Raw genomic sequence first — 13,815 nt, 5'->3', positions numbered from 1 at the left:
AGTTCCCAATTATTTAGTGGGCCTACTCTAGATTAAGGCAGTTAGATTTAGGTTACGGAGTTTAGCTGATTAATCAGTTAATCCCTAAAATTGCATTGCATATTACTAAAATCAACAGATTATATTATATTGGCATTTTGGTTAGAAATGAGGAACATGTGTAACTCCAGATGTAGTAGAAGTGCAGCTCTCATCATCCCTTGCTGTTGGTTATGGCAGCTAATAGGACTGCTGGGAGCTGCAATTCAACATCTGGAGAGCCACACATTGCCTTCCTTTCTTTTACATGGTACATGCATGTGCTGCAATTGGTGTCATTTTAGCGGGGATATTCCCTTCTGTGTGACCCCTGCAATCTATAACTTTCACAAATACATATGTGAAAAATAATGAGGCCATTGATTTAAATACTGTAGTTCCCTATAATATGAATACTGTTGACAGTTCAATAATTACACAGCATTTTCCCCACAAGGAAAGGAAACACCTTCCCGGTTAGACAGCCCGATTGGTAGCAGTGTGCATGGAATAACAGCATATATAAAATAGCTGAGAATAAAGTTTTGTAATTAAAATTAACCACCAGGGAAGAAGAAGGAAGAGGGAAATCAAAGGTGATTACTTACAGGCATGCATTCTGTCCTATCGCACTTCTTACTCAATATGTACATGTAGGCCACAGACTTAAAAGAAAAAGAATAAGGTGACATATATCCTGAACATAGAATCATAGAGTTGGAAGAGACTGCAAGGGCCATCCAGTCCAACCTCCTGCCATACAGGAACTCTCAGTCAAAGCATTGTCCAGTACTATATTAAAGACATAATAATAATAATAATAATAATAATAATAATAATAATAATAATAAAAGAATCATAGAATCATAGAATCGTAGAGTTGGAAGAGACCACTAGGGCCATCCAGTCCAACCCCCTGCCATGCAGGAAATCCAAATCAAAGCATCCCCGACAGATGGCCATCCAGCCTCTGTTTAAAGACCTCCAAGGAAGGAGACTCTATCACCTTCCGAGGAAGTGCATTCCACTGTCGAACAGCCCTTACTGTCAGGAAGTTTCTCCTAATGTTCAGGTGGAATCTCTTTTCCTGTAGCTTGCATCCATTGTTCCGGGTCCTGTTCTCTGGAGCAGCAGAAAACAAGATTGCTCCCTCTTCAATATGACATCCTTTCAAATATTTAAACAGGGCTATCATATCACCTCTTAACCTTCTTTTCTCCAGGCTAAACATCCCCAGCTCCCTAAGTCGTTCCTCATAGGGCATGGTCTCCAGACCCTTCACCATTTTTGTCGCCCTCCTTTGGACACGCTCCAGTTTCTCAATGTCCTTTTTGAATTGTGGCGCCCAGAACTGGACACAATATTCTAGGTGGGGCCTGACCAAAGCAGAATACAGTGGCACTATTACTTCTCTTGATCTAGACACTATACTTCTATTGATGCAGCCTAAAATAGCATTGGCCTTTTTAGCTGCCGCATCACACTGTTCACTCATGTTCAACTTGTGGTCTACTTGGACTCCTAGATCCCTTTCACACGTAGTTTCATTCAGCCAGGTGTCACCCATCCTATATCTGTGCATTTTATTTTTCCGCCCTAAGTGCAATACCTTACATTTCTCTGTGTTGAATTTCATTTTGTTAGCTTTGGCCCAGCTTTCTAGTCTATTCAGGTCATTTTGAATCTTGATCCTGTCCTCTGGGGTATTAGCTATTCCCCCTAATTTGGTGTCATCTGCAAATTTGATAAGTATGCTCCCAATTCTGTCATCCAGGTCATTGATAAAGATGTTGAATAGCACTGGGCCCAGGACAGAGCCCTGTGGGACCCCACTGGTCACTTCTCTCCAGGATGAAAAGGAGCCATTGTTGAGCACCCTTTGGGTTCGGCCGGTCAACCAATTACAGATCCATGTAACAGTTCCTTTGTCTAGCCCACATTTTACAAGCTTGTTTGCAAGAATGTCATGGGAAACCTTGTCAAAGGCCTTACTGAAATCAAGATATACTATATCCACAGCATTCCCTTCATCTACCAAGCTGGTAATTTTGTCAAAGAAAGAGATTAGATTTGTCTGGCATGACTTGTTTCTCTGAAACCCATGTTGACTTTTTGTGATTATGGCATTGCCTTCTAGATGTTCACAGACTCTCTGTTTAATGATCTGCTCCAGAATCTTTCCTAGAACTGATGTCAGACTAACTGGACGATAATTGTTGGGATCCTCTTTTTTCCCCTTTTTGAAGATGGGGACAACGTTTGCCCTCCTCCAGTCTGCTGGGATCTCTCCTGTTCTCCAGGAGTTTTCAAATATGATTGCCAATGGCTCCGATATTACTTTTGCCAGTTCTTTTAATACCCTTGGATGGAGTTCATCTGGTCCCGGAGACTTAAATTCATTTAGATTAACAAGGTTTTCCTCTACTATCTCTTTACTTATTCTGTGCTGAAATTCCCCTATTCTGTCCTCTGCTCCATTATCCTCAGGTTGAGCATCCTTTGCCTTTTCTGAGAAGACTGAGGCAAAGAAGGTGTTGAGTAATTCTGCCTTTTCTCTGTCTCCTGTTAGCATTTTGCCATCTTCTCCACGCAGTGGCCCTACCGTTTCCTTCTTCTTCCTCTTGCTGCGGACATATCCAAAAAAGCCCTTTTTATTGTTCTTAACCTCTCTAGCAAGCCTGAGTTCATTCTGCGCTTTAGCTTTTCTGACTTTACCCCTACACATGCCTGCTATTTCTTTGAATTCCTTTTTCGTGATTTCCCCCTTTTTCCATTTCTTATACATGTTCCGTTTCAAACTTAGCTCAGTTGAAAGTTCCTTAGTCATCCATCCTGGTTTCTTGAGACACCTCCCGTTTTTCTTTCTCACTGGAACTGTTTGAAATTGTGCCTTCAGTATCTCCCTTTTGAGAAAGTCCCATCCGTCCTGAACTCCTTTATCTTTTAGTATTTCTGACCATGGAATCGCCCTCAATACTTCTCTAAGTTTACTGAAATCCGCTCTCCTAAAGTCTAGGATGCGTGTCTGACTCTGCCTGGCTTCTCCTCTCCATTGTATAACAAACTCCAGGAGAACATGGTCGCTTCCACCTAAGGATCCCACCACTTGCACCCCATTAACCAAGTCATCCTTGTTGGTTAGGATCAGATCTAAAATAGCTGACCCCCTTGTTGCCTCTTCCACCTTTTGGACCATGAAATTGTCTTCCAGGCAAGTGAGGAATTTGCTAGACCTTGAGGATTTTGCTGAGTTTGACTTCCAGCAAATATCAGGATAGTTGAAGTCGCCCATCACTACTACATCTCTCTTTTCTGACAGAATTATCTCAATATCCTGAAAATCTTATCTGGGTGGAAGTAGCAGATAACCTGTGATTTCAGATGGATCCATCATATCTACAGTGAGACTAGCCCCCTTACGTCACCACTGGGTAATGTAGATAAGAAACCTGAGAGATCAATAATATACAGTTGTATATCCACATCCACAGATTCAAGTATCCATAGCTTTAAAATAGATTAAAAATATATAAATTCCAAAGAGTAAACCTTGATTTTGCCCTGGGATTTGAGCACCCATGGATTTTGGTATCCACAGGGGGCCCTGGAACCAATCCCCAATGGGTCCCAAGGGCCCACTATAATTCCTTTCTATTTTTAGTTTTAACAAATATTTTCACAATAACTTTTTATACTCAACAACCACAAGTATATACCAGATATAAACAAAGAATGATATTGTCCCTATGGGATTAATCTTCTCAGGTATTTGTATGCATGGATGTCAGGCACTGACCTGAACAAATATCACAATATGAAAAAAGCTCTTCTGGACATTTGTTGTTATGCACCTTTAATTCAACACCAATTTATGGTGACCCTCTCATAGGATTTTTTTTCATCAATATTTTTTTCAGAGGTTTATCATTGCTTTCCTTTGAGGCTGAGATTTTGACTTGCCTAAGGTCACCCAGTGGGTTTCCATGGCTGAACACAGATTCAGATCCTGCTCTCCTAGATTTCTTGACCACCACACAAATCAAAACACTGTACTAGCTCTTCTCATAGAGAAATATTGTTCCAAGCCCCATCACTTTTAATTATGATTGTTTAACTACTGGATTAAATTTAGCATTTCCCTTTCAGTTACATGCCAGATTTTTAATGTCCGTCATTCCATAAAAATTACTATAACTATCTTCAATTCAGCCAAAAGAAAAATGCACAACTGCAGTTAAATTAACTCTTCTACAATAGAAAGATTTCAATGATTTTAAGGTGTTTGATGTGCTGATTTTTAATTGCTTATAATTTTTTATTGTAAGCATTTTTAATTTACTATTTTTAGAAGCTGATCCAATCTTGGGGGAAAGGTGGCATATACATGAAGTAAATAAATAACATAATAAATTTAAAAAAATCCTTATATATCAGTGTTTCAAAGTAAGAAACACTGAACACTGGCAGTAGTGTATGAACATTGGACCATTAAAAGATCTTGGTAATGAACTTATGCCAAGTTTAATGTAAGAGCCCCTCCCAAAAAACTTTCTTGGGACCTTGATATCTTTTCTCATGTAGGAATTTTCCACTAATTTGGACATAACCTTTCTGAGAGAGGAAAGGGTTTTTCTCTAGTAGAAAGACATTTAAAAATCCAATCCACTGTTGGGATGGTTACTATCCAATTTATGAAAAATTTTAATCTTAGAAGTGTACGTTTTTGAAATAACCCAACAGCCTTACCAGTACTAATGAACATTAGCCAGTCACAGCACATGTTGACCATTTCATTATTTCTAGTATAACTGAAGTGTTGTCATTGGCGGGTTATAAACCGCCGCTTTGAGGCGGTCTGCCGCCGCCACCGTTTGTTCCGTGCGGGAGCCGCAGCAGCCACACCGTGCGACTCCCACACGGACCGAAAAAGATTTAAGCGGTGCCTCTATGATGTCGCGAGGCGCCAGGGGTGGACTCGCGACGTCATAGACGCCATGACACGTGCGGACGCATAGCGTCCGATACGTAAACATGGCGGCCCCCATGTGGAAGGGGCGCCGCCATGTTGTACATATGGAATACGTATTAGGGTTAGGGGGGTGCAGAAGCACCGCCCCTTCCTAACCCTAATACGTATTCCATACGTATTTTTTGGCGGTTTGTAACCCGCCATTGTCAACTACCCTGGTCAGCCTCGACTCTGTGGATGAGACATCTCCAAAACATGTCCTCCACTGCTCTGCTTAGGTACTGTAGACTCAGACCTGTAGCCTCTCTGATTGAGTCCATCCATCTGGCATGTCGTCTCCCTTTCTTTCTATTGCCCTCTACCTTTCCTAGTATTATTGTCTTTTCCCAATGATTCATGCTTTCTCCTGATGCAGCCAAAGTATAACAACCTCAATTTAGTAATCATGGATTCTAGGGAGAGTTTGGGCTTGATCTGTTCTAGAACCGTCTTCTTGGTTATCCATGGTATCCTCAGCACTGTTTCCAGCACCACATCTCACACGAGTTTCCAGCATGCCCCAACGAGTTTATTTTCTATCAGCTTTTTTCACAGTCCAGTTCTCACATTCATATATGGTGATGGGAATATGATGGCTTGGACAATCCTCACTTTAGTGTTCAAAGTTATATATTTACACTTTAGGATCTTGTCCAGTTCTTTCATTGTTGCCCTTCCCAATCCTAGTCTTGTTCTAATTACTTGACTGCAGTCTTACGTTCTGTTCAGTGTATTATCCAAGGTATGGGAACTCAATTTCCCCATTATATAAGATGAATTCTTGTAGATACTCTGTGGCCATTATTTGTGTTTTCTTAATTTTCAACATTAAGCTTACCTTGACACTTTCCTCTTTGACCTTCTTCAGTAATTGCTCCAGATCATTGCTGGTTTCTGCTAGTACACTGAAGTTTACCTCACATGCTCACCTCTCTTTTGGCCATCCTTTGAGGCCAGTAGCTTTGGTCACCCCCAAACAACTCTTTCATCACATTTGCTGACTTACATTTTGATGGAGATGAAATAGGCCTCATTCCCTAGGTTGGGGGATGACCCAAGTTGTTTCTTTGGTCTGATGACTGTGAGAAGAGGGGACTGATCTTGCTTGCTCTATTTGGGTTCTTTGGGGACAATAGCAAGCCTTCCCTAAGGTGCTGCTTTCCACATGTATTAGATTGCAATTGCCATCCTCCTCCGCCAACAGGGCTTGCTGGACTGTGAAGAGAGCTATAGTCCAGCAAACCTGGAAGCTGCAATCTTGGAGACAACTATCCTAGGAGCTTCACCTCACATTTCCCCAATTACTCTTAAAACATGACCAAATGTGAATAAAGTCTGCCTCTATCATTTTGCATTTCCCGTTAACGATATGAATTTGCCCTGCATATCTTTAGTTGTTATTGGTGGTGTGTCAACATATCACTAACAGGTCTTATATGATTGATTGGTTTACATACTATGCGTTCCCTGAATGCTAACCTAGATTTAAAACAGGTGGAGTGGACTTCAGAAAAAACTGATGGTCTATCTCTCCTCCTGATTGCAACCAATAGACCCCAGTCCTTGGACTGATATCATGGTGGAAAGCAAGAGGGCTTTTCATACACAGTATCTTGTGAGAAGGCTAAGGCTATTTTGATCTTGTGAATATCATTCACATAATTATGACCCTGGTGCTAGACTCAAGGAATTTGCTGTGTATTGGGGATGAGCAAAAAGTAGATTGGACTCTGCATGTAGAGCTCCCTGTGATCTGCAGTGGATTTCTGACTCCCAGTTTTTTAACTATGGCAGACCCTTGTTATCCACTGGGGTTTGGTTCCAGGAACCCCCGTGAATAACAAAATCCATGCATGCTCAAGTCCCTTTAGATACAATGGCATAGCAAAATGGAGTCCTTTATATAAAATGGGAAAGTCAAAGTTTGATATTTGAATTTTATACTTTTTTTGAATATTTTCAAGCCGTGGATGCTTGAATCCGTGTATAAAAAATCCATGGATAAGGAGGGCCAACTGTAATAATGCTGAAATGAAGAAAGCCTAAGGCAAGCCCAAAAGGATACTGGGGTGGCAAGGCTGTGAGCCATTCACTTGCGGAATTTAAAACATGAGAATTCTTTAATTGTCATGTTTTATTTGTTTGTTTTGCACGACGCTCTGGTTGGAAGATCTCAGGGATCTATTAAAAGAAACAACAAAGTATGAAGTCTGCCCACATCTGGTCTCTTTGCTCTCTCCATAAGGACTGCTCAGAGTCTGTCCTTGCGTAAAATGAAGCAGTCTGCTTTACAGTCAGGAAGCAGGAATAAGTTAATATAAACAGAGCTAAATTTCACTGGCATCTTGTCACATTTTATCTCCAATCCAAGATGCTATTATTATCTCATAAAGCCATAAATGTTTTGTTTGAAACATTCAGGCCTGGAAAAAAAATATTTAAAATGTCCAGATGTCTGCGTTGTGTTGTATTCTTATACTTTTCCCTCCAGCACAAGAGTTATTTTTCTCCCCTTTTCCTAAGGGAAAAGACCTCTTACTGACTTGTACAAATGCCAACAAGCAAAGGTCACATTTTCACATTCCCATAGCAGCTATGGCATAGCCTCCTATTTTGTCTCTTGAATTTACTGTAACTGTGGCAGCATGAAAAGGGGTATGCATAAAAGAAAAACAGCCACTGCTTCTTCATAGTGACCAATTAAATTAATGGTGCATTTCATGAGTGTTTCAAGGACCTGAAATGGAAATGCTTGATTTGGTCAGTTTTATACTCACTAAGCAAACATAGTCATTTATATTAATATCAACAATATCTCAGAAATAAAGCCACAGGATCATTGCCTTGCTGTGAACCATGGATTTGGTTATCTGTGTTTATCTTATTGTAAGCCATTCTTAAGACAAACTTCAGAAAAGTTGGGTATGAATAACAAATTACTTATCAATGGAGAGATCAGATCAGCTACTACTAATTTTGTGTAAAGAACCATTTCATCTAAATCTGTGTTCCCACCACTACCCCTGCTGCATGTTGTTGTTGTTCATGTTGTTAACTGTCCTTGAGTCGAAGTCAACTCATGGTGACCCTATGGATGAGACATCTCCAAGATGTCTATCCTCCACTGCTCTGCTTAATTCCTGCAACCCTCTAAAACCTGTGATCTCCTTAATAGAGTCCATCCATGTGGCATGTGGCCTTCCTCTCTTCCTACTTCCCTCCACCTTTCCCAGCTTTATTGTCTTTTCCAATGAGTCCTTCTTTATCATGATGTGTCCGAAATATAACAGCCTCAGTTTGGTCATCTTGGCTTCCAGGGTAGTTTCTGGCTTGATCTGCTCTAGGACCCATTTGTTTGTCCTTTTGACTATCCACAGGATCCTCATCACTCTTCTCCAGCACCACACCTCAAATGAATGGATTTTCTTCCCATCTTCTTTCTTAACTGTCCAGCTCTCACATCCAACATGGTAATAGGAAATACAATGGCTTGTACGATTCTGATTTTTGTGTTGAGTTGTATATCTTTGCATTTTAGAATCTTTTCTAGTTCTTTCATAGCCACCCTCCCCATTCTTAACCTTCTTCTGATTTCCTGACTGCAGTCCCCATTTCTATCAATGTTTGATCCCAGGGATGGGAGTCTTTTACTATTTTTATTTCTTCATTTTCTAGGTTGAACTTGTGTAGGTCCTTGGTGGTCATTATTCTTGTTTTCTTTATGTTCATGATTAAGTCTGCCTTTGCACTTTCTTCTTTGATCTTCCTTGGTAGGTGTTCCATGTCTGCGAGGTTTTCTGCTAGTACTATGGTGTCATCTGCATATCTTAGGCCTGTTACAGACTGCCAAAATAAAGCTGCTTCGGGTCTCTTTGGAGGTATGCTGTTTAAATGATGCATGGGTCCTAAGAGTCCGGAGGTTGTGCCAAAGCCACACTCCATTCCTAAGCACTGGAGTGCAGCTTTGGTGCAGCTTCTTATTTTCACTCCTCTTTCTTCTGTATTCAAGCCTGCTTTTCTTACAATAAGTTCTGCAAACAAGTTGAACAGATAGGGTGAAAGGATACAGCCTTGTCTGACCCCTTTTCCAATTGGGAACCATTCTGTTTCTCTGTGTTCTATTCTGACAGTAGCCTCTTGTCCTGAATACAGATTCCTCATCAGGACTATCAGATGTGTTGGCACTCCCATGTCTCTAAGGGCATTCCATAGCCTTTCATGATCTACTCAGTTGATCAGGCTTTGCTATAATCTATAAAGCACATGCTGATTTTCTTTTTAGAATTTCCTGCTGCATGAGTCTTTGATAAAATGAACCCATGTTACCAACAACGGGGGGAAAGTTTAGTGAGTATCAGAATATTTAGGTTACAAGTTTCCTCTCTTCTACAAATATTATTTAGTGAGGAATGGCAAACCTCTGTGAACAAACATGCCAAGGAAATCTCGTGGTAGGTTCACCTTAGGGTCTCCATATGTCAGAAATGATTTGAAAGCACACAACAGCAACAAGTGAGCACAGAACTGACCAGATCCAGCTTTTCCATTTCCAAATTGGTGGGCAGGACTCCCTAACAGCAATATTTCTTCAGAGTTGTTTGTTCCCACATGGATCCATGGAGGCACTCCAATATGCCATTTGAAACAGATCCCTTCCCTCCCCAGCCAGTTGATCCGCACCTCATTGAGAACTGCAATAGATCTCTTGGTTGCAGAAAGGTTCATTTCAAGCCACAGACAGAACCAACTCCACCAGGCCTACTCCACAGGATCCCAGATAGTTCACAAAGCTGACTGGGCTGCAGCTGGTGTGTCAGATTACATCTCAGAATACACCATTTGTTTTTTCAATGCAGAGGCTGCAATCCTAAGCATACTTATTTGTAAGCAGGTTGTACTGCAGGCAATGAGTATTTTGAGTAAACATTGCCTCTAAGTCATGTAAAGCCAGCTGGGCAGTACATTTACTAAATATCTGGGCACCTAGACATATCTATTTCTGAGACCAACAGCTTTGGCTGCACACCAGGTAGCTCTTTATATCTCTACTTTGGTAGCCTGCATTGATATGTTCACCTTCTTTGTCTTCCAATTTTACTTTATTTTAAAACTGTCTATGTGGCTGTCCAACTGGCTGTCACTGTTTCGGCCCATAGATATCTGAACTAGAGGGCAAATCCTCAGAGAGTAATCTTTGTGTATTTTACAAGGTCAGTGAGAATACTGTTGCAGTACAGGAACTAATGATTTGCCCTTTAGCAAATTTCACTTTTCCCTGTCCCTCTTTCCTGGTCTATTGTTAAATAGACTGGCATAGGAGCCAGTATGGCGTAGTGGAAAGTGTTGGGACTATGGCTCTGGAGACCAGGGTTTATTTCCCACTAGGCCATGAAATCCCTGGGTGACCTTAGGCAAGCCACATGCTTTCAGCCTCAGGGAAAGGCTAAAGCAAACCTCTTCTGAACAAATCTTGTCAAGAAAACTCCATGATAGGGTCCCCTTAGGATCACCATTGGAAACATCTTGAAGGCATACAACGCCCACACAGGCTAGGCATGAATAGAACAGATCAAGCTCCCCTGTAGTCAAACCATTGAGGTATAGTTGAACATTGGGTACTGTGACAAGGACTTGAAGGTTTCCATGATAATGGTCCTGTTGGATGCAGGCAGTAATAAGTCGTGTCTACAAGTTTTTATCACCTGATCTCACAACTCATTTGCTGAAATCAAACAAGCATGGGGCCATGCATCGGACATGCATCATAAAACTGGAGTGGAAGGAACCTTTTTTCTTTTGTGTGCTGCAGTCCCTTGGATGAGATCTTGCTGGTGGAAAACCCGACTAGACTCATAACTACCCAACTTTCTCTTTCTCTCAAGGCCATTCTTGAGAAATAATTGAGCCATCTTCCTATTTATCAAGCAGTCTGTCCTTATTGAGATCATGAGCCCCCAGCATGAGGCATTTCTGACAAGTCTCATTTATTCACTTCAGCATTTTCCTGGTTGCTAATTTTGTCAATTATGCCTGTGATTTTGCTGAAATATTGTATTGCTTTAACATTTCAGTAATTGCTTTTGTTAGTTTGTACTATTGAAAGCCATACTGGGATTTTTGATTTAAAAATAACCCACGTTAAAAAAGGGTTGGTTGCTGCTGACCATAAAACACCTCAGGACTTGAAGAAGGTTCGGTATGGCTTTTTAATTCTAAATTTCTTTTGTTAACTATAGAGTACATAGTATTCTGATTGATTTCTGTATAAGATTTGCCCAGTGTGTAACAGATTGAGCAGGATAAACACATTATTTAATTTATATGTATTGCAAGTAAATGCTAATAAGTATTTATTTACTTTTTAAATCCTTCCAAAACTGTAAATAAATCTCAAGTACAATGAATATATGTAATATTTTATTATGAAAATATTAGTCAAAATCGAGTTGCAGCTTCCAATTAGAGTTGGCTCTTTTATAATAAAATCTTTTAAAAGTATGTTTTCAGGCCTCCTGTTGACCTATCACAACCCCATGCATTTAACAGGGTTTTCTGAGGCAAGGAATATTCAGGGACAGATTGCCACTGCCTTCCCATGAATATAGCCGACAGCACCTGGATATTGCTTGGTGGTCTCAGCTGTTGAATATTAGATCAAAACTTACGCAAATCCAACTGATACAATGAGTCTGCTCTGGAAGGATTAACAATTGGATTTACACCACTTTGTTTACAATTGCATTCATCATGACTGATGCAAGTAAAAAAAATCATTGTATTTTTTTATTTTGTTCTTTTAAATTCCACTATCTGAACTATACAGCTTGGGATAGGGATAAATCACTGTCATCTATTCTGTTTTCTGTTTTGTTTTACTTTGCTTGCAATTTTAAGGGATATTTATCCAGAGTCATCCTTTCTTTAGAATCCCCTCTCTCTATTTTTCTTGAATTTTAGAAGCTCAACATTTGCAATAGATGTATCTTTTGAATGTGTTCTTCCTTCATGGTCTATCTTCCCCCTTCCAACTGGCCCACCTCTGGTTTGATCAGCTCATGCCATATACGTTGAGAGACTATGGTGTTCAGGACCAACTGTACTTATGCTTGTCAGTGTTCAAATTTATTTCAACAGGATCAGAAACAAAACCCCTATTGACAAGTGGCTGCTAAATTAAGACGGTTAAAATTACCACTGGAAGCACTTGGGCTACTAATGCAATATGAGTTCTTGTGAATATTTCAGTGTCTAAATGTCAGGTAGTATTATTGATCTAACTCCCCAAACTTCATCTCAATACTGAAATGTCGTCAAAATAGCTGAAGTATATCTGACACTGACTTAGCTGGATGGTTTACAACTGGGACCGTGTTTGTCTATTCCCAAAGAGGGTGCCAAAAGTGTTTCGGTTCTAAGAGTGAGGTAGCTTCGGGACTTTGAAAGAAGATAACTTTTTAAAGCCAACACATGCAAAATGAGAATTTTTTTTTTAAAGAAAACCAGTTTTCCTCCTTTTTTCTATAATTTCACACATGGAAAACAAACAGAAATATTAGAGGTGTGCCTTGATGTATAATTTCAAGAATGATAATATGCAATAGCCTGCTCTTGCAGGAAATGATAGTAAAACATATCATTTATTTTTTCCAAAGACCAGTAAAGTAACAGCGGCAGGTGCTAATCCACTGGAGGCGAGCCAAGACCATAGGCTACTGGATACCCTGGGTCAGATCGGTTCACCAATGGAGCTAAATTTAAAGTCTTGGGAATTAAAAATATATTTTAAAATATCAGAAATAAATTGTAAGGCAGTTAACCCTTTAAAGTAAAAGCAAACGGTGAACTATTTTGTGCCTGTTTTATTTTAGGTGTATAGCCAAGCGATGGTTTAAAAATGGTTTTAAACCGCCTACAAATATCTCTAATTCCTACAGGCTAGGAGTGTAAGGCTCAAGTGAGCTGGGAAGGTAAATTCACCATTACTGTGTTGATCCCACGCAAATACATACCAGATGCCAGGCATTCACTGGTAGATAAGCCAGCAGAGGCTACAACCAAGCAGCTGTGGTTCGTTTCAATCTGGAATTTGCCAGTGTGCTGCAGCATCTTTAGGCTTTCTGATGTATCACCAGTATGTGGCCATAACTATGTACTTACATGGGTTCACAGAAGGGGTCAAGAAATGATAAGTTGGCCTAAAACAAACTACAATTCTCAGTGGGGCATAGTGGTTTGAGCATCAGATTATGACTCTGGAAATGGGTTTCAAATCCTGGCTCAGCCATGTAAACCCATTGGGTGACCTTGGGCAAGTCACACTCTCGCAGTCTCAGAGGATGGCACAATGGCAAACCGCTGCTGAAGAAACTTGCCAAGAAAACCCTATATAGGTTTGCATTAGTCGTAAATGACCTGAAGGCACACAACAACAAATCTAGGAGACAAGGGATAAGGATCCCATCCCCTGAGAAACAGAAAATCAACAGATAATTATTTGTGATCAAGGTGTATGTATGTCAGGTGTTGGTATTAAAACAGAGCTGACCAGCTGTTTTAATACCAACACCTGACATACATATACCTTTTATCACAAACAATTGATTTTCTGTTTCTCAGGGGACAGGGCTCTTACTGGTTATCCCTATCTCCTAGATTTGTTGTTGTTGTATGCCACCAATTGCTGCCCATGGCTGACAAATGGCTTCCTCCTAAGTAATGGTAGACTAATATTCTTGATCTTCCCCCACACACATAGCCTGGAGAGGTAATATGCTCTTCTCCATATAAAT

The sequence above is a fragment of the Sceloporus occidentalis genome, unplaced genomic scaffold, assembly GCF_023333645.1.
Source record: "Sceloporus occidentalis isolate IW3139 unplaced genomic scaffold, rSceOcc1.0.p SCAF_12, whole genome shotgun sequence".
NCBI lineage: Eukaryota > Metazoa > Chordata > Lepidosauria > Squamata > Phrynosomatidae > Sceloporus > Sceloporus occidentalis.
This window is presented reverse-complemented; position numbering follows the sequence as displayed.